Source organism: Centropristis striata, chromosome 21 (genome assembly GCF_030273125.1).
Source record: "Centropristis striata isolate RG_2023a ecotype Rhode Island chromosome 21, C.striata_1.0, whole genome shotgun sequence".
Lineage (NCBI taxonomy): Eukaryota > Metazoa > Chordata > Actinopteri > Perciformes > Serranidae > Centropristis > Centropristis striata.
Genome location: NC_081537.1, coordinates 32,743,127 through 32,764,677, shown reverse-complemented (window position 1 = coordinate 32,764,677; position 21,551 = coordinate 32,743,127). Strand labels below are relative to the sequence as shown.

Genomic DNA, 21,551 nt, shown 5'->3' with positions numbered 1-21,551 from the left:
TCTCACTCTCTCACTCGCTGGGTGATTGGAGGTGAGCCAGTGGATGGATGGTACAAAGAATGGAGGAGAATGAGGTGAGAAGATAGAGATGGAGAAGGAAGAGAAAGAGGTAGAAAGGAGGACCAGGTCATGTACCAGATCAACCTTTATGGACGATGGCAGGTTAGGGCTAGAAACCCCACTACGTTACAATGAAAGCTGAAGGAAAATAGAGGCGTAATAGCAAAGGGAGATAGAGGAATAAGTTAGACATGGAGGAAGACAGAAATTATTGCAGTTTGCAGTTTTTTTTCCGATGTCTTGTAAAACGATTCTGTGACTTTTTCTGCCTCAGGGGTGGGCAATTAATTTTCCCAAGGGGCCACATGACCAATACCACAAAGGTTGCAGGGGCCAGACCAAAACTAAATTCTGCTCAATATTAATTTAATTGCTTTATAAAATACAGTAAATTATCTGGTTTTGAGCTGCTACTGATAGGAATACATGTTATGATGAGACAGTTAATGTGGAGTGAATCAAATATAGCAGTAAAAAGTAGTAAATACTCCAATCACTATATCACTAGTCCATTTATTTTAAACACAACTGTAAGTGTCCTTTAGTCAGCTTCCTGTTTGTGTTTTTGTATTAGATAGCTTGTTTTTCATGTTTGTACATTTTCAAGGTGTTTAACAATGTTGTGATGCTTTTATTTTGAAAAGGTGCCGTCCAGTGTGAAACGGGTGCTTTCATTTTGAAAGGTAGTGACAGGAAATAACAGGTAGAACGGTTAAATGAAAAACGAACGGTAAATAATAACGAGTGCGTAGTAATTCATATAAAGTTGATATAAAGTATCAAAATGCTTCTATAGTGGCTGACTGACAGGACACAAGGTTTGTTAAAGTTTATTTTCTTCTGTCATATATATTAGTGGATATATTTGTTGTCTTAACTATAGTAAAAGTGCTTTTTAGCTCTAGTGCTAATGCTTATGTTTGCTATTTTTTTTTCAAAATAAAAGCACTGCTGTTATATTGATTTCTAATTTTCTGGGTAACCTCACCTCAACCTCACGATGTGGCCCGCGGGCCGCCCAATGCCCAGGTCTGATTTTAGGTCAGCCCTTCATGTCCTCGTCCCAGCTGGTCACTGTAGCACACTATTGACTGGACCAAGGGGGCATGATTGGCGGGCACAAATGCCAATCATTAAGCATTACAAGAGCACTGAGATACCCTGCTGACATGGCCTGTGGAGGCTGAAGAAGTTAGTTCTTCACATGTCAGGATCCTCCAAGTGAGAAGCTTCACATCAGGACAAGCTAGGCAGTTTCATGCTGTCTCACACTTCTGTCAGGAAACGCCAATTTCCCTACAAAGCATGTCAGCTCGCCGTCTTATCAGAGCAGACAAGGAGCATATTGTGATGTCTTAGACAACCGTCAAGCACACCTAGTACCACAGCGTAACAATTCATCCAAGACTCAAAACTACAACAAATATTATGAACTGGCAACAACTCTACTACTTTCTGGGGTTGTCCCAGACGGCAACCTCCCGGTCTGAGCAGGGAAGCAAACTCTGAAGTGCCTTTAGCCTGTAGTCTTTCAAAAAGTCCAACAGGGGTCGCCAATGGTGGTTGCAAAAGAACTCCGGTCCTATCTATCTCAATACAAAATGAGACGAATTCTAACTTGATTTATTACCTCAGTAAAAACTCACGTGGAAACATTATGATCTCAATCACTAGTTTCAAATCTTCTTCAAGACAATTTGATGTTAATTGTGTAAATAATGGACCAATTTGGAAGAAAATAGAAGGTAAAGAAGCTTATGATTTGGGGCGGGGCTACCTTTGATTGACAGGTCACTGACATGGTGAACTTGTTTGTCAAGGCTTTGGTGTGTTTTCAGTTCGTGAAAATTATTTGAACATTTTGTTCATGTAAAAATGTCTTGTTCAGCATTCAGGCCAGATTCTGAGTATCACCAGTACCACAAAACTACATGTGTGGTCTATCTATTAGCCACAGGAAAGTGTGTTGGTGTGGCAGTGGTTAATTTGTGTGATGTGATATTGTAGCACAAGCAGACTTTATATTTCATATTTCTGACATTTCTGTCAGAGCGTTTTTATGATCTCGACATTTCCAACCACACTTGAAGCCAATTTAATTTATTTCAGAGCAGCTAGACAAAGAAAGATGGAGAACCGGTGCATGGTGCTGCAGTTTGTTGCAGCACTTGTACTTAACTTGAGTTTTTCTGTATGTAACTTTATACTTATACTCCACTACATTTAGCTGACATCTTTAGTTACTATTCAGGTCAAGATTTAACATGAAAAACATGATCAATTTAAAATGAATACGCATTTCAATAAATTAAACCATGTAAAAGTTTTTTCAATAAGTAAGTACATTTAGATTCTGATACTTTTTAAAGTAGGCTTAAGAAGGTTTTGAATGCAGGACTTTTACTTGTAGTATTTTCACAGTCGTATTAGTACTTTTACTGAAAGAAAGGATAAAGTGCTTGAGTTTTGTTTTTTTAATCGTATACATTTTTAAAACTTTCTTGTGCCGTAATTTTCTTTCATCGCCTGTCCAACCACATTGATACAGCCAGGGATTTATATTGTAATTACTCACAAATTTACCAGTTCTGTGATTGGCCTCTGCAGACTGACATCAGGCTGCGTTTCTCTAAAAGTTGAGTGTTTTTTAAGGCCCCGTTCACACGAGGACGCTCGCGGGTAAAAACAACAAAATATTTTATCGGAAGTGCCTTTCGTTTAGACGGTGACGGCGTTTTTGGGGCTTGAAGACGCAAAAATCTGAAACCACCCTCCAAAGTGGAAAAGTGTAATCCTCTCCTCCGTAGCGTGTCGTCTACACTGACAAGACACAAAACTCTGATCTGATCTGCTCACGTCACGTATGTGTTTACGTCACATACATGCTCCAGGACAGGAAATAAAGAAACGTGGGATTATTTCCATGGTGGGACCTTCAAGCTGCTCTGGCAGCTCTAATAAACTTACAGGAGTCTTTCCACCAAATGTCCAGGATATGTACAGATAGTATTAGTGAACAGAGAAGGATCTGGAATTACCTCCATCACATTCTGGATGCAGCAATTGGTGGGAGGAGCCAGACGGCTGTGAACGAGACCTGGGAGATCTAGTGATGGAGGAGAACTTTGTGGAAGGAGTAGCTGATGAAAATGTGTGGCGTGAAAACTTCTGCATGCCCAAAGATGCTCTTATGGCTTTAAGTGATGCCGCCAGGAATGTATACAATCGAATTTCACACACTTTTGTGTCACCGTATGCAGCAGATTTCCTCGCGACACCACTTTTGCGTCTTCTGTTCAGACCGTCCTCATGTGAACGGGGCCTAACTTTTCTACATAAGGCTGCTGGGTTATTTTTAGCATCCCCTATGACACCAAACACACTCCACCAACACAGGATTACTGTTGCCACGTTGCCAGATCTGGTGTGAACGCAGCGTGAAACACAGCTTTTGATCTCTTTGTCAAAACTCTACAGACCCATTCTTAAAAATGTAACTGAAAACAAGACTGCATATCATGGCGAAAGTTTCTGAATAGATGACATTTTGGAGATAGAAGCTTTTCTGTCTCCATCTCGTTCTCTCTCTCTCTCTCTCTGGGGGAGCAGTGTCAGTGAGCCTGGCTCGCCCTAAGCCCCATGCCTGGCTCTCTCTCTCCTCCAGCCCAGATCCCAACCACCCCCTCTCCTTGTCTCCTTGTCTCCTTGTCACCGCCTGGTGCCAACCCTTTTTCACCAGCTAATACCACTTCACCCTTTTTTTACCCTCCTCCTCTTCCCAACCCGGGGACTTGCATTCAATCGCGCTATCTTCCAGCAGCAGGCCTGTCAAATACCCCACCATCGAGCGAGGCAAATCGGCCTGGAGAGGGTAGGGGGGTTTGAGGGTGACCACGAGGAGAAAGAAAGAGACAGCGATGGAAGGAAAGAGAAGGCTAGAGTAGATGTGATGGTGGAGGAAGAGGACAGAAAAGAAGTATGAAAATAGGAACAGAGGGAGGATGTAGGCAACAGTAAGGACAAGGTGGAGAATTTAAGGGAAGAAGGGATGAGACTAAAGGCTTGACGAATGTGTGGATAGATAGAGAGGTCGAGGGTGAATCAATAGAGTGAGAGTTGGAGCCAAGAGGAGAGAGGAGGAGGTGACAAATGATGAGGATTCATAGATCATTCATCCACGGAGGATCGGTTTCTCACCTCCACCCTTTGGCTTACCATTCTGGCTGGTTTGGGTGAATATAAGTCTATTGTGTTTCTGAGTCTCTGCATGAGTTTCTTCCTGTGCATCAACAATATGTGACCTGCTGTGGGTGAAATAAATTAGTGGTACATTTAACAGAATTGCACACACACATACACTACCGGTCAAAAGTTTTAGAACACCCCAATTTTCCATTTTTAATTGAAATTCAAGCAGTCCAAGTCAAATGAACAGCTTGAAAGGGTACAAAGGTAAGTGGTGAACTGCCAGAGGTAAATAAAAAAAGGTAAGCTTAACCAAAACTGAAAAATAATGTACATTTCAGAATTATACAATTAGGCCTTTTTCAGGGAACAAGAAATGGGTTAACAACTTAACTCTATGGAGTCTTGGGCTATTTTGTCCATTTTTGAATTCTTTTCATATCTTTTTTTTGTCATTTTGTGTCTTTTTTTGTGTCATTTTGTGTCTTTTTTTAGTCCTTTAGTTCAACATAAAATGTGATTTTGAATCTTTTTTTATTTTCAAAACACTATCATGCTCAATAAAGAATTTTAAATGTTGCAAATGTGCATTAATTTCAGAGTAGACTGAGACATTAAACTGCATCATTTTCAATTAAATTCTGGAAAAGTTGGTGTGTTCTAAAACTTTTGACCAGTGGTGTATATATATATATATACATATATGTAAGAGTTAAATTGGTTGCTGAAATCATGCACTCAGTTTAGTATAACTCTGCAGCTAATGAAAAGAAAAACTTCTGCACTGCAACTGCAACCATCTACCAAAAACAGGCTTCTGTTTTTTACTCCATAGTAAAAAAATAACCTTGCCTTCTGAAAAAAAGTTCCCCCAGCCGATCGATGGGAGGAAGACAGGTCGACAACACTTCAAAGAGACTGGTAGTCCCATTGAGTTAAGACGCTGTTAAATTAACTCACTTCTCCCATCGTCGCACCACAGTCTGACCTTCTTTCTGATCACACAACAAATTGTAGGGTTTCTGCTAGATGGAGGATTCCAAGGCGGTTGTCTTTGTCAAATTTCGTCCCGCCTCCAGCTCTCAATACAACTCTGAAGGGTGTCTTCATTGAAAACACTATTTTCCAACAAGCATTGATTTCTGTCATTTGTAAGTGCCGTTGCAGCATTATACAGATATGGAGGCCGTGCATCGTTTTCAGCACAGTGCCAAAAGAAATGAACAAAGCAGTTTCACACTAAAACATCTGTGTTTAAAATGAGTGATTGCTTTACCATGAAAAAACATTGATAAACCAGCATATCACAGTGGTTTAAGGAATTAGCTTTATGTTTGCCCCTGGATGAATTACATACAGGCTTAAGAATAAACAAGAGGTGTTTCAAAGAGTATGGGGACGTTTTATATATTATATTAACAACAATAATCTGTCTCATTTAAAAAACAAACCTGGAGCAGAATAATTTTCCCCTCTGCATATTTATACTTATGCTCATTTGCTCTATACTCATGTACTCTTTTTTGAATGGATCCTCAAGGACTCTTGTTCTTAAATGATGCTACCTTTGTAGCATATGTTCTATGTTCTTGTACGTTTGCTTGTTTAGTATTTTTTTGTGACCTTTGTGTCAATTTTGTAAAACAAAACTCAATAAATATATTTATATGCATATACATATAAATATATACATCTGTGTTTTCTCGATGCTATTGTGAACACTTGTGGAGCGGCTGAAGCTAAGCTGTTGCTAATGTTTGCTTATCTTCATCTCGGGCCGAATAAAAACTGTTTAAATTTTTCAAAATTCTTCTGAATTCCATGTTTTACAATATAAGCACATGTTGTCATCAGAGAAAAGTGTCTTATCATGTGGTGGGTGAACACAATGGTCTTGGTCTTGACATTTGATTGGCCCAGGCTAGCCTAACCCACCACCACCTCTAGATCCAGCCCTGTTCAAGCCTGCCTTTAGTTTTGATCCAATCACAAGTGGACAGCTGCATTGCTGCCTGCTGCTGCTGTATTTTTCATGGCACAGAAACCACTGAGAGTGGATTTTGTGTTCTGGATGTCTGTGTTTATGATCTGACACTGCCCATCCACCACAGTTTCCTGGCCAGACAAATGTATGGAGGTCCACAGGGATCATTGGTGTATAGTTTTGGGTAAAAATTAATGTACAAATTAATATTTATGCAGGAAATTACAACAGACATTTCTGTAATCTTATATTTCAATGGCTGCCATATTAGCCATGTGCTTCCTATGTGTTTAGGCTGTTTGCAGAGTCATTAACTTGGAATTAGAAAATAATATGACAGTGATATTTAGCCATTTTTAATAAATATCGATTAAACTTTTGCTGCAGATCGCGAGAAAGCAGGAAATAGAAGCAGCGTCCCCGTACTGACACCAAAGCATAGCAGCAACACTGACAGTAGTAGCAGGGAAAACCCTGAATTGCATTCCCTTTTTTGACAAATTCTAAAAAAAATCCACATTTTAAAAATGATTAAACCTTTTTAAATGAAATTCCCTCTGTTTTCCACATTGTTATTTGTCAATACCACCCATAATGACCCATATGAGTGTTTCGCGGTCTATGGTACAGAGTACAGAGTATATTTAAACGTACGTCACAGTTTTAAAAAAATTGAGGTGACTCAGTAAATGCTGGAAGTGAAGTAGTTAAGACAACATGACCACTACATGAACATACGGTTTGCTGTTGTAAAAACAAAAAAAGGCTGCAGTTTCATTAAATTTATGCTACAAAACCACTGATATAGGTTTAGGGCAAAAAACGTCCTGGTTAGGTGTTATAAAGACAGCTTAAACAGTAAATGAATGTACGTAAATGCTGGAAGTGAAGTAGTTACGAAGGTGAAGTGACTACTATAAGTGACATAGTTACATAAAAACGTAATGCACACTTGACATAACACATGAGTCCAGTCATTTTTGGACATTTGGAAATGTTATATATCATTTTAAGTATTTTGTCATTGATTTCTTATATGTGTACTTCACCACACTCACAACAGATTAGTATCTCAGTGCAACTGGGGCAGAGCTTTACACACTTTCCAAGTCGGCAGCAAAAAAAGAAAAAAAGATATCATGAGCAAACTGAGAATCACAGCTCCGGGTTTATAGTTGTAGAAGGGTTGTCAGCCATGACCCTGCAGCAAGCTATCATATATTCTCAATATGCCAATAGTCATTAGTCTTCATTTCTGAACTGTTTAGTATCTATTATGTTGCATATTCACTTTCCTCTGTGAAAGACAGACTACTGTATACTTGTCTACAACAAACACTGTTTCATAATCAGTGTTTCACTGCGTTTCTGTCCTTTAAAGCTGAAAGCTGCTAGGGCCTAACCATTGCACTTTTCACCATAATACCAATCATGTTTTCTGTGAATAACAACCACTAATAAATTGGTTCAAACATTGCGTTTCATGCAATACATTTTCTGTATCCATCACCCCAAAGAACCTTCATGCTGCAGAATCTTTAATTTTCCGTGACAATTGAAAGGGCTGAATAAAAGCCTTGTTAGGCAACTCCTTTCTGCTTTCTTTTCTTTCTCTTTTCTTCGTCGTGTCAGACAGCACATTCACAACATGACAACAGTTGGCAATGAATCTCAGGCATCACTGTTTTCCACATGTGTGTATGTTTCACTCCATTCTGCAACAGTACAGTGAGCATGAGCCGGGTTGGCAGGATTTACAACAGCACCCAGTGACAGTTTTTAACTCCACTGACTCACTGACTGCTGCACAGCTACAGATGGAAAGAGATGGAGATAGCTGGAGATGGTGGAGAGGGAGACAGTCCAGCTGACATTTTTTTAAAGGGTCTTAAAAGTGCTCGAGGCAAGAATTTAGTTTTTTTGCATCAGCCTAAATCTCAGAGTGAGTCTTCAACGGAGAGGAGTGTTTCATCTGTCTTAATTGAGACACAGTAGACCAAAAAAAATCCTGGAGAGTGGATCCGGTGGGAAATTGTGCCCACTCAGGAATTTTTACAACTTTTAAAAAGCATTGAGTGATGACTCCTTTTAGGGTAAAGACTCTATTGCTCTATTGCACAGCAATTGGTAGGAAAGTTCATGTTGTGTGCAAGTCAGGGATGTCAGTGTGGAATTTTCAAAGTCAAAAGGCAAAAAAATTTAAAACTTTAAAAAATGACATGAGTAGCTCTTTCCAGAAATTATGATCTGGTTACTTGAGTTAATCAACAGACCTTGTTGTGAGCAGTTTCACGTAGGAACAATTTTTTTCTTAGCAGAGCCTGACCAATTGGATTTTGTGATACCATACCAATTTTAGAGGGGAAAATTAGCAGATTACTGATTTTGCACCACTATGAATGCAAATGTACTCAGGAGGCTGCTTTCTTAGATAACTTTTATATGTAAGACATTAGTTTGGTGAACTGCCAATGCCAATGTAAGAAATGAAAACTGAGGAAATAAAGATTAATACAAATACATTTAATACCTAAATAAACATCAGCTTTGCATGTCCAGTATCAGTCAATTGCTGGCCGTTTAAAAAAAAAATACATTAAACTACAACATGATCTCCAACCTAAATGACAGAATAGGTTGTTCCTCAATACCGCCCAAGACGACTCATATGAGCGTTTCGCGGTACAGAGCGGAGCATTCTAAAAATAGCACACACGTCATTATACATACATGTACGGTTCGCGGGTGTTAAAAAAAAAAGCTGGCATCTCCATTGCATTTAGGCTCCAAAACCACTGGCATAAAACTTCCTGGTAAGGCGTTATAAAAGACGGTTTAAAATGTAGAACCATTTACGTAAATGCCAGAAGTGGAGTAGTTGCGCGGACGACCTCACAACTACATAAATGAAAGGTTCGCGGTTGTAAAAATAAAAGCGACAGTTTCATTGAATTTAGGCAACAAAATCACTGCTCTAGGTTCAGGGCAAAACACTTCCTGGTAAGGCGTTATAAAAGACGGTTTAAAGAGTAAATAAATGTACGTAAATGCCAGAAGTGAAGTAGATACGAGGATGTGAATACAGGAAGTGACGTTGTTACGTAAAAACGTGAGGCACAGAAGTTAAGTGACATTTTAATTATATTATATTTATTACTTTTGTATTTTCATGGGACGTGAACTCGCTCTCCTGGGTGAAAGTCCTGGGTTTGTTTGACCCATCATCCATAATTACATTGGCCACTAGAGGGCGGGACGGACAGTCTTGAACATAAATATGGGTTGTGTTTTTCTGCCTGTACAAACAACCAATTGGGTTGTTTTTTTGTCTGCCTTAAAACTAGCTTACACCATTTCTAAATCAGCCCACTTATTGTTTTCTATGATATATGTCCTGTTTTAAAAGTACAGACTATCTTCACTGGTTAACCCTTTGATGCACAACATATAAACACCTTCAAATACACAAAATTGGGTCAAAAATTACCTGCATTCATTTTCCATGTTATTTCATGCTGGCTGTGTGTTTGAATATATTTTTTTTGTGTCTTCTTTGTCAGGTGAGAGGTGAATTGGTGACCCTCTGATGCATGAACATATAAACACCTTCTAATGCACAACATGGGTCAAAAATGACCTTTTGGATTAGAAGCGTAGTGATTTTTTTTTTAAAGGGGGTTTTATTAAAAAAGTAAGAAATGAAAACCAAAAATGAGTAAGTATGATGATCAAAACCAAGTTATTTGAGGAAAATCTGCAATAGTGAATGATGAAATTAATTTATTGCAAAGATATAGAATATAAAAAACGTAGCCGTGTCACTTTAGACCATGTTGTGCATCAAAGGGTTAAGAGTACTGGTAGAAAGAGAAAATGTTGGGATGAACTGTCCCTTCCAACAGACTTTTTTTTCTGACTCCAGTAACTAACAAAGCCAGCAATAAATCCACTTCCAGGCTTCAAAACCCATCAGCATGGGTGACATCAGATCACATATTTTTGCTCTACAGTTCCTGTTCTACACAGGACCTTTATAAAATGTATTAAACTGTGTGTACTGCTTCAAGGGTTTTTTTTAAGCTCCATGCTGATTCTCCATTCTTATTCATACAGTCCCATTCTAATCAAAAAGGTATATACAGCACAGTCCACTGATTTACATTTTTTTTAAAGGTGTACACTCTCTGCCTGCATTATTACAGTCAGCTGCTCTCTATACAACCCTCCATCCATTTCTCCTCAGCTTACTGCATGGTGTTTTTCCTCCAAAATGTTTCTTTCCGCTTGCTCAACTTTTTCTCCTCCTTTCAGTCCACATGATTGATTTTCAATCTCTCAAAACCCTCCCCCTCCTCCTCTCCATCCTTCTCCTCAGGAGTCTCTGTTTGAGAAGAACCTTTAAACATACAAAGGTGAAGTATTAAGAGGGTACGAGTCATAAAGCCCTGCAGTGGTGGCCTCGGGCTCACCGCTACAGAGAGAGAAAAGGTGTTGGCTGTGTGTTTAGGGCTGATATGCATGAGTGGATGAGGGCAGCGGTTGGTGGGGTGGAAAAGGTGGGCCAGAGGAAGTCAGGAGGTGCATAGTACTGCAGGGAGATACTGAAGATAATCGTTTAAAATACAGTGATACGTTTAAATATACCCCCTTTCCACCAAGGCAGTTCCAGGGCCGGTTTGGAGTGATACACTGAATTAACAATGTGAGTATATGTGTAACTATGTTTGTCTTGTTTTTAAGGTTTAACTTTAAAATAGTTGTTAGAACCACCAGATTACATTGGAAAATCACATATTTTAACATTTGGGACTCATTAGAGCCACCAAATAATAATTTATATTGGAAAAACACCAATTTAACAAAATAGGATAGTTAATATTTGTGTCTTCTTTGTCAGGTGAGAGGTGAATTGGTGACCCTCTGATGCATGAACATATAACAGTGATACATTTAAATATACCACCTTTCCACCAAGGCAGTTCCAGGTCTGGTTTGGAGCCTAATCTGGAACCAGTTCTTTGCGTTTCAGACAGCTGGTTCCAGAGCGGCACCAAACCTTTGCTGGTCTTGAACCACAAACCCCTTAGGTCAGGGGCTGTTATCTGATCAACAAGACCAATTAAAATTTATTTCATTTGTTCAACTGCAATGTGATTAATACGGGATCGCGTTAGCGGGCTAGTATTAGCGGGCTAGTTAGCTTTAGCTAACTAGCCCAGCGTTAGCTTACAACAAAGTCGAACTTTAACATTTTATGTTCAGTGTTAATAAGAATGTCATCGCCATCCATCACATTCAAGATGAGCAGAACTAATGTGTTGTACCAGTTATGTTTGGTTAGCAGGTATAATTGATTTATACATATTTAACAATCTACATGTGAAATTATTTTATGCACATGGAGATTTACATGTCTAATTAGAAATATGAAGTAAATCTGATGAGAGAAAGCAGTAAGAACGCTCCGGCGACGATCTTAAAAGAACTTCTTTATTTTTACTGTACTGTATTTTATTGTGAAGGACTGAAGTGTGTTGATAACGATGGTTGGTAACAGTGATATTTATTTGGCTTACCCAGAAACATCCAATTTTATCCCCAAAAACCCAGCAGCCTCCATTGTTTTACAGCGAGGGGATCCAAGTGTCCGATGTGGGAAACAGTAAGTTCACAGCGTTAATTAAATCGCGCAAGACGCGTTAGCGTCCTCTAGCCGACTCTGGCTAGAAACCCGCGGCTAACGTCATTGTTAAAACGATATACAGTTCAACATATAAAAAGTTAGACTTTAGTTTCACACCATTTAATTTATTGGGAACATAACATGATCATTATTAATAGTAGTTAATGTGAAATTTTGACAGAATCTTAGCTAAACAGTGTCCGATTTGGAATACAGTTACGCTAGTCTGCCATTGTTGTTATTATACATGCTGGGAGACATATACAGACATAAACAGACATATACAGTGACATAGTGACGTAGATCTCAAGCCTGTGAAAAGGCAAACAGCTTCTGAGACGGTTCGCAAAATCAGCACCAGCCAAGCAAAAGAACTAGGTTTGGTTGGTCAGATGGCGAGTGGAATGGAAGCAAATATTGGTGTCAGAGATGTTGAAGACGTGTGTGTGTGTGTGTGTGTGTGTGTGTGTGTGTGTGGTCTGCGGCAGGACCAGATTTATAGGTGTGTGTCCAGGCTCCAGTGTGCAGACATAAATAAGGCTGAGGGGAGAAAGCTCTCCATTGAACATAATCAAGTGGATCCTTTAGAGTGCCATTCATCTAACACACACACACACACACACACTAGGAGAGGTCAGCATCTCTAATGTCAGACTCTAATGTTTTTACTTTTCTTCAGCTGCATAGATGCACTAACAGCATACACACATCAACATTTAAATATGGAACAAAATGTGAGGCAGCTTAATGAGGATGTCTGTGGCTATGAGCCAAATATCTCTTACCAGCATGTCATACACACACACACACACATGATTCATTCAATGAATTTTCCTTTCATCTTCACACATATTCATACTCACAGAAACCCAGAAGACTGAACCGTAGTGGAGAATCACACTGCTATGTAAAACTGTGGTTGATAAATCCAATGTCCATTTTTCATTGGCCGAGCAACTAAAAGTCCCGCCCCACAGGTTGATTGACAAGCAAGTGTCCTCCTAAATAAGTATGCCATGAAATAAATAAAAGTCCCTTTACACAGAAAAAATGTTTTTAAAAAATTGTAATAAAATATATTGAATACCCTTTTTTAGAAAAAAGGTCCCATGTTCCTTGTTTTTCCCAAAAAGGGTCCTATGTTCCCCGGTCAGGGTTAATAATAAGGGCCTATTTGGCAGTAGTGGTGGAAAAAGTAACGGGCCGCAGAACATAGGAACCTTTTTGGGAATTTTTTTTTAAAAAAAGGATCCTTACATGGGACATAGGACCCTTTTTTTTAAAAAAGGTCCTATGTTCTATGTTCCCCGGTTATGGTTAATAATAATGGCCTATCTGCCATGGAATTTGGCAGTAATGGTGGAAAAAGTAACAGAGGACCCTTTTTGGGAAAAGTGGGGAAAAGGGTCTTATGTTCCCCAGTCTCATACAAAGAGGGGAACATAGACACGCTCCCCTGATAAAGTCCCATTCAATAATCTATTGTCAAATCAGGTGGGAAAACTAAATTTAAATTAATTAATTAATTAAATTTCTCCCATTAGATTACTCAAATTAAGTAATGTTTTTTTAATACTTTGCATTACTTTTGGAATAAAAAACATCTTGCTGGTCATTTGTGTGTGTATGTTTCCATCAAAAAGCACATTTACATGAGGTAAATAAAACCAGAACCAACTCGGAACATACGAGGAGACGGAGGACTCTGCCAAGGCCATGCCCTGCCTTGCAATGTTAACAAAAGTGAAACATTTCCATCACATGCTTGGATAAGCTCCTCGGCCCACGCTACATTCTTCCACCAACTTTAATGAAAATAGTGACAGTAGTTGTTTTTTTTTCCGTAATCCTGCTGACAAACAAACTGGACTGAAAACATCTGACCTCTCTGACAAAGGTAATAAAGCCCCACAAGTAATCTATTTCTACACACAGTAACTGGATTCAGAAACCTCCAATTTAAACTGTAGCTGTAACTGAATGCACACACACACACACAGCTAAAAGGTCTGCTTGTGTTTAAGCTCTACAATAAATTCATATGTTTATCCCAATTTAATGATTATGTATGTATTAATTGGTCAAAATTCTGATTGATGATAAACGCTTAAATGACTTATTGGTAAAATCCCTGACACACACACACACACACACACACACACATAAAAATCCATTGCCCTTTAAATGAAGTGTATGTCAATTAATATGCTATTATTTACCATTATATCAATGGCATTAAATGACAATAATATCATTGATTATAATTATTTCCTGAGCAACATATTGTGGTTATTGTGACACATAACTCAGCTTTTCTGCTCAATCCGTCTTTTCATTTTCTTGTCTAGACTGAAACGCCTTTCAATATTTTAATTGTCTGATTAAAGAACAAGTCACAAATGTTGGAAACAATATTATGTTATTGAGACATTTGACACCAACTTTCAGCACTCGACACTTTTATACTGCTGCAGACACACTCAGTTGTTACGAAAAACCAATGTCTAAAATGAAACAATTATATATATGAATAAGTGCTAAATTCCTTTAAAAATAAGAGCCACTGAGCTGCAAAGAAATAAAAACTCAGAAGCATCACAGCCTTCCACAACTTAGAATCAATACAGTAAAAAATACAAGTAAAGCCAGTAATTTAAACAAAAGGAAATATCAGAGAGGAATTAAAGGAATGCTATTAATGTGAGTAACATGGCCAAAGGGCATGCAGACAGACTTCATCAAAAACCAGCAATTCTGCTTATGATTTATTGCACTGCATGGCTTTAGGCAATGCTGGAATCATTCTCTTGTAGTATGAATGAAAATGTGACTATACAGTACGTCCCAGGTTAAATCATTATAATAAGTGTTACAGTAAATGATCCGAGGCCTCAGATCACCTTTATTAGTGACCTGGTGAACACGGAGTACAATCCTGAGAGAAAATGGTCATTCAAGCACATTTATATGAGCTGCAGAGATCTCATTTAAATAAAGAATGTGTGAAGCCAAGTCTGGGACTTTGCTAACTTTCTCTCCTAAAGGAAAGCATCAGACGGCCCTGTGTGACTTGTTCCACTGGAGTCAATGCAGAGGACGTCCTGGTGGCCGCTCCCACTCACTGACCTGCAAATCACCACCGGACATCTCTGACAAAGTGAATCAAATGCGGAGCTTTAAAATAAAGCTTAGCACCAGATTCTCTGCTGACCCTCGGCATATCAGAGCAAGCTCCTGCACAAAGAGTGACTTTCAGTAAATTTCTCTGATATACTACGGGAACACGAGCTGATGTTGAGCTGACAGTTTACAGCCGGACACTACAGCTCTCTATATCACTGGAACAGCTCGTACTGCCGCACACTCACTGTTCTGCACTCTGCCACTCTGCAGCTGCTTGGATTTTAGATAATGGCACCAGCCATTTCCAAAATACCAACTGAGATGATCTTTAGGCACTTTAAAAAGTTTGAGGAAAAATTGAATCATGTATCAAAAAGGAATGGAAGTGTACGGTTTGTGATGTCACTGTTTTATCCAGGGGTGGGATGTAACTAAGTACATTTACTCAAGTACCATTTTGAGGTAAATATACTTTACTTAGTAATTCCATTTTATGTAACTTTATACTTCTACTCCACTACATTCAGCTGACATATTTCGTTATACTGTGAATAATCGCTGTGAAATGTAGTTATTTACTGTATTATTCACAGTTCATCACTGTGTTTGATTTTTACAGTGTAGTGCTGGATAATTTACAATAAAAATCAGTCCTTGTGACAAAATTACAGTAGTTAAAACATTACTGTAGAAAAAACACAGTAGACAGTGTAGTACTGTGAAAAATAAATTAGACGACTGTATTTTTTCATTTTTATCATAATGTTGATAAGAATCAGTCCTTTACAAATGCTGTTTAAATAATTAACTTAAAGTAAAGTTTCTCATGCAAAACACAGTATGGAAATCAATTGTAAAACAGTAACTGTATTAATATTATTTTCTTTGGTGTAAAGAGTAATTACTTGCAATTACTAGTTATTTCTATAAAAAAAATAATGATGAAATTATTATCAAATTAACAGCATTGTTTACTGTGCCATATTGCCATATACAGTACCATTAAAATAACAATGTTTAACTGTTTTTTTTATTCTTACAGTAAAAAAATCAGTGTTTAATTGTTTTTTATTTTACAGTATAAAAAACAGTACTGTAAATAAAAATACAGTAGTTGTACTGTAAATAATAATTACACTACGTTACTTGTTAATTGCTGCCAATAAGTTACTTTAAAAGTGTACTTTTCAGGTCGAGATTTAATATCAAAAACATGATCAATTCAAGGTAAATAGGTTAAAACACAGTATATAAAGTAGTCAACATTAGCCCTACCTTAACAACAATAAAATGCTTCTTACATAAAGGCATCAAAAATAATAATAATATTATTTTTAGAATATATATAACAATTTGAGCAGGTCTAATCTGCATAATGAGTACTTTTTGATACTTAGAGTACATTTATTATTATTTATTATGAAGACACACAGAAATTGAAATAAAGTTTCTCACAGTCCCACGGCATGTAAGAAAAAAGTTAAATAACCGGAAAAAGACCTAATAAAAATCAATAATAATGAAAATAATACAATAGTATATTTGGAATATATATAACAATCTGAGTGGTTCTATTCTGCATAATGATACTTTGAGCGCATTTTGATGCTGATACTTTTGTACTTTTACTTCAGTAAGTTTTGAATGCAGGACTTTTACTGTAGTGGAGTAAATCATGTCAACATTATTGTCAATTTATTGTCAGTTTTCCATATGTACAAGACAAACCAGAGATTGAAATATTTAAAAAAAAGCTAAATTTAAAGAATAAGGATAAAAGTAGGAGATTAGCAAAATATACAATAAAAACAACAGAAAAAAAACTCCAATAAAAATCAATAATAATAAAAATAATACAGTAGTATATTTGGAATATATATAACAAACGCTGATACTTTTCTAAAGAAAGTTTTGAATGCAGGACTTTTCCTTGTAGTGGATTAAGTCAAGTCTAGTCAACTTTATTGTCAATTTATTATAAATTTTCCATATTATATGTACAAGACACACAGAAGAAATTGAAATAACAAAAAAAAAGATAAATTAAAAAAAATAAGGATAAGAATATTATATGTGCAAAATATACAATAAAAAAAACAGAAGAAAACAATAAAATAAAAAAATGTGCAAATTTAAAATAGAAACAATAAGCAACACAGGTGACGCTCAACTGTAAATAAAATTGTAGGTATTATGTATATACAATTGTGCAATTTACTAAAAAGTAAAAGGATCTGAATACTTTTTCCACCCCTGGTTTTAAGGCTTCTATAATTATAAAATAGAATAATAAAGTGTAACTTTTATTCTGTGTCCACATGGGTTTTAAAAGGACAAAACACAACATGGACACAAACCTTTTTCATCTCCCAATCCATGTTTCCCTGAATAAGAGCCCAGTTCCTCCTGAAAGCGCTGGCAAAGCACACGGCGCCAGAGAACAGAGAGAATAGAGCTGCTGAGGAAAATATTTTGGAGGAGAGAGAGAGTGTTTGCTCTGATTTGCAGAACACCTGTTTCTGTTTCTGAACAACTCCGGCCACTTGCTCCAAACCCTCTGAATGCGTATTAACGGTTCACGGCTCCGTTAAAGCTCTTGTTCACATGCAAATCTCTCTCTCGCTGCCTCCTGAAAGCCTCGTCTTCCACCAACACACCAACGTTCTCAGGGACTGTGCTCAACACCAGTGTTTCTCATCTGTTTCTCCCTCTATCCATCTCTCGTTCTTGTGTTGAGGAGGGATTAGGCCTCGGGACAAAAGACTTATCTGTGCTGTCAGTGCAACACTCCAGACAATAGCAACAAACACACACACACACAGTCAGACAGCCACACGGTGCTGCGCTCACTTTTAAACCAACAAAGATTTAAAAAAACAGCTTGTAGGTACAGCGAGCTACAGTAGCGATACCATTCATCATGCGCCGGGATAACAACTGCTCTTAAAGAGATTAAGCAATGTGTGAAATACTGAACTAATCCCAGCAGGAAGATGCACGGGATGTTTTAAAGCAGCGGTTCCCAAACTTTTTCAGCCGTGCACCCCCTTCTATGTCCCAACTGGGTTGACGCACCCCCAATCCCCCACACCTTCAAAAAAATCTAAATGCAATAAGAGTTTTTATAGCCATATTAAAGGTGGAGGATGATGACAGGCTCAGGATCAGAGGCAGAAAGCAGATCAGTTGGGACAAATGTTAGAATATTGAACAAAAATATTGCGTTGAACAAAAATTGCAGCACATTTAAATGAGCGTTGAGTGAACACAACCCCGTCATCATAACACAGGTTGGAAAAATGATACAAGAGCAAGAAGATAACTTCTTCTACGCTTCATTATAAGATCAAAAACAACCAAAAATAGATGCAAAAATGACCAAAGATGACACAAAATTATCAAAATAGACACAAATTGACCAAAAATACATGTAAAAAATACCAAACAACCAAAAAATAGATGCAAAAATGACCAAAATAGATGCAAAAATGAAATGTAATTGTGTCATTATCAGACCGCCATTACATTTTTCATCTCGCGCACCCCCTAGCAGCAGCTCACGTACCCCCAGGGGTCCACGCACCACACTTTGGGAATCCCTGTTTAAAAGAAAGCTCAAATTTGCCGTTTCGTATGCATGAGCTGGTTTCAACTTTTTTGAATGGCGTGTGTGATAAATGACAGAAGCAGTTGAAGGGTAAAGTGTAATGTTCTCTAATGAAAATAGATGTTTATGAGAGGAAGAAAGATGTTAATGGAATATGTCATTCAGAATGAATTGTTATTGTAGAAATTATTGGGTGATGATGATGAAACAGTTGGCAATTAGACTGTGGAGCTTTATTCTCCATTAGTTTTCATTCGGAGCAGACAGGCACATTTTTCATTTAGCACCACACTCTGTTCACTTTCTGCCCTCTTTTATTCTGACATCAGCTGGAAACTGTAGCAAATGTTAGAGAGCCAATGTGTGCAACACGGACGTTCAAAAAGGAAAAAAACAAGGAAGGCAACTTTCTCCCAGCTCTGCCCACACACACACACACACACACACACACACACACATTCTTGTCCTTCTATCTTTGTTAGGGCCCTCATTGGAATAGTGAATTCCCAAGCAAGGTTATAATAGTTTTGAATTCTTCATTAGTTTTTATTAGTTGTAGTTTTTTGTAATGGGGTATTTGTTGGGTGGGAGATTAAAAGAGGTCACAGTAAATTTCGCCTTTATTTCCTTTGTCTGATCCATCTTTATTATGTATGAAAAAAGTTGACAAAGACAAAAACGAAGGACATTTTTACTATAATTTTAGTTAGTTTTAGTTATTTTTGTAACCACACAATACAGTTTCAGTTAATTTTTTAAACTCTCATTTTTGAGAGGACCGGCCAAAATGTCCTCACTTTGCAAAAATGTCCCCATTCTGTTGGTTAAAAATGTGTTGTGGTCCTCACTATGTAGGAAGTACACACACACACACACACACACACACATTCTTGTCCTTCTATCTTTGTGAGGGCCCTCATTGGAATAGTGAATTCCCTTGCAAGGTTATAATAGTTTTGAATTCTTCATTAGTTTTAGTTTAATTTTTATTAGTTGTAGTTTTTTGTAATGGGGTATTTGTTGGGTGGGAGATTAAAAGAGGTCACAGTAAATTTTGCCTTTATTTCCTTTGTCTGATCCATCTTCATTATGTATGAAAAAAGTTGACAAAGACGAAAACGAAGGACATTTTCACTATAATTTTAGGTAGGTTTATGTTTAAAAAAAAGATAATTCATTCACTAACTGTTTTAAGGGTTCAGGTTACAATTAATTCAGTAAATTCAAAGTCTGAATTCTCAAAAAAGCCTTTAAAGAAGTGAGGACCGGCCAAAATGTCCTCACTTTGCAAAAATGTCCTCACTCTGTTGGTTAAAAACTTGGTCCGGTCCTCACTATGTGGGAAGTACAAGAACACACACACACACACACACACACACACACACACACACACACACACACACACACACAGCAGCAGTGTTTCCTGATGTGTTGCTGCTCGCTGCAGCTCCACGCTGAGAAGCCCCTTTGATGTAGACACACCCTGCCCAAGTGTCACCCACTAAATCCTTATTGTGAGAGTAAATCCTGACAAAAGCCACAGATATCCTCCCCTCAACACTTCCCTCCAGAGCCTTGCAGCATCCAACATGCATTCCTTGATCCTCAAGGACTACACACATGCACACACACACACACATTTCTGGTACAAAGACACTTGTATCTGTGCAGGAACTGGAAGGAAGTAATTGGTGCATTTGCCTCCGACTTACTCTGTATTTCACATACAGATAAATCACACACTTCTTCTTCTTCTTCTTCCACGTGCATTTTCTAAAGAAATGTGCTTTTTATTGCACGTGAAGAAAATGTTTTCCTCACACAGAAGAAAGTGGGTTTATTATGATGACAGTTAAGCTGAAATAAATGTGAATCATTGGATATAAAACTAATCTGAACACACTGTGAATGTGCTTCAACAGATCCAACATGTAAAATGTCAGCGGGCACGCAGACGTTGGGACACGGCGTTCTAAAACAATTTTCACAATTCTGCGGCGGCATTTAGGTGCGCCTCATTTTGACTTTGTGGCGTCCGACGAAGGAAACGCAACTGACAAAAGCCACCAAGAAGCCACAGAAAGAAAGTGGCTTTCCAGAAATAATTACTTTGAGTGAGGAAGAGGGGGAAGAAGGCATGGCAGCAGTTATCATAATCCCTCTTTTTAAGAGGTTATCATAATCCCTCTTTTTAGTTCTCTCCTCGCCGCCCCCCTAACCTCCTTTCTCTGCTGTCCTCAGCATCAACACTGCACTTTACAATACGCCTCTGGTATATTCTACAGTCCTATCTGAGAGAAGTGGAAAATGAACAAATCTTATCTGGCTGTGGAGAGACAGTGGCAGCAGCTGATTTCAGCTTGTTGTTGCTGCTGAATGGAGTGGAGATACATTCATAGTTGGGAAATACCTCTCTAGAAATAGAATAGATCAGACCTACATGTGCAGAAATATAACAAACCTGCTTGATGGAGAAAAAGTAAAACAAAGGAACGTCTATTTAGAACAAGAGCAGATGGATAAAAGATATATAAAAAGTCAAATCATTGTGGATTGTCTCTATTCATCAGTGTGAATGGTAAGATCAGGTGAAAAGACCTTATGCACGCTAGCAGTCCACATAGTGTCATGTAAGGAATGTTTCCATGAAAATTCAGCACGCCACATACAAAATTTGTGAATTGCTTTTGTGAAAAGCCTGCAGGTGTAAGCAGAAAGTTGCAAAACAAAAAAAATGCACGACAAAAAATTGCATTTCAAACACAACTGTGAGTTTAAGCATGACACGTTTTGTAAGCGTTCATGCACAACAACTCGTTTCATATCACCCTAAACACGTCTATACTTTATACATCTACACACACACACACATGTAATATATAATTACACATCTGCAGCTCCACACTGAG

At 37.9% G+C, this 21,551-nt stretch overlaps 1 protein-coding gene across 2 annotated transcripts in view; it reads right to left on the bottom strand.

The window, feature by feature from the left end:
* Positions 1 to 21,551, bottom strand: part of LOC131959110 (RNA binding protein fox-1 homolog 3-like) — an 846,381-nt gene that overhangs the window by 824,502 nt on the left and 328 nt on the right. The gene's annotated exons all lie outside the window — the stretch shown is intronic.